Raw genomic sequence first — 1,259 nt, 5'->3', positions numbered from 1 at the left:
TTCTATCCATATTCCAATTTTGGTAAGTATGATTAGTATTATTAACAGTTTAGTATTTTCTTGTGTTTGATTTTAAGCGAGTATTATACATTTTGAAATTACGGGGATAACATCTCAGTCTCCCCATGACCACGCTCGCTGTAAAGTGTTCGAAACGTCGGGTTAGTAATATAATGAATAAATCCCGTTTAAAATCCGTTTAAAAGTTTTTGATTTCTATTATTAACAGTTTTTTCGGAGGATGGGTGAATAATATTTAGTTTTTTGGACTCTTCCTGATGATGTTAGGTATTCCATTAAAGTATTTTATAGAAAGATCTTGTTCACCTTCATCTCTTCTCTTACTGCTATTAAATGACTTTTTTGGGCTGGTGATTGGTCATAATACATAAGAACATTGCTGGGAAGCTTAGATCTATTTCGCAGGAGAATTCGGGGAGTTTCATTCGAATTAAAGATAACTTTTAAGGGTCGACTTTTATTGGGATTGAATTTTCCCTATTATAGGTTACGCATTAAATAAAAGTGATATTTTGTATTTAAAACCCAATATTTTTATTTATTATTACGTGTCCTTATTAAATAGCGATAGCATACTTATATCAAAGTGATCTTCACACATAAACACATTTGAATGCGATGAAATACTCTAAGGATCTCTCCGAGCTAACTTTAACCACTTATTTCGTCTTTTAGCATTCGTTGGAACAGACACAAACATTTTTTCTCGATTTCTAAATGAAGTGTTTTTACCTTTTGGCACTACACACCATTTATAAGACATTTTGTGCTATTAATTCACAGATAACTAAGATTAAACTAGAGTGATCGTAGCTTCTGCACCTTGTTGTTGCCCGTTTACTTGCGTCTGACGTCACTAATATGGCGTCCGCCATTACAGAGACAGCGTATTGAGCGCCGATTTTATATTAATTTAAACTTTAACACAAATTATTGTTCAAAATACTGCACATTTCCCGGTAATATCAATGTAGTGTGTTTATTATGCTGTAAAGAATCATATTAAATTGTTTTCCAAAATCAGTCAAATAGCCTATTGTGTAATAATAATTAATAATTAATTATAAAGTCTTTATTAAAACTGTTAAATAATACAATTACATTGGTAGAAAAAAAAGTTTATTTAAAATAAACTAAAATACGGAAACAATTGAATATTTTATTTAAGGCGAGGTGAGTTCTAAGACTCGCAAATTTTTGGTTCGTTTTTTCAATTTTTCTTATACAAAATGGAATAA

Source organism: Zerene cesonia, unplaced genomic scaffold (genome assembly GCF_012273895.1).
Source record: "Zerene cesonia ecotype Mississippi unplaced genomic scaffold, Zerene_cesonia_1.1 Zces_u003, whole genome shotgun sequence".
Taxonomy (NCBI): domain Eukaryota; kingdom Metazoa; phylum Arthropoda; class Insecta; order Lepidoptera; family Pieridae; genus Zerene; species Zerene cesonia.
This window is presented reverse-complemented; position numbering follows the sequence as displayed.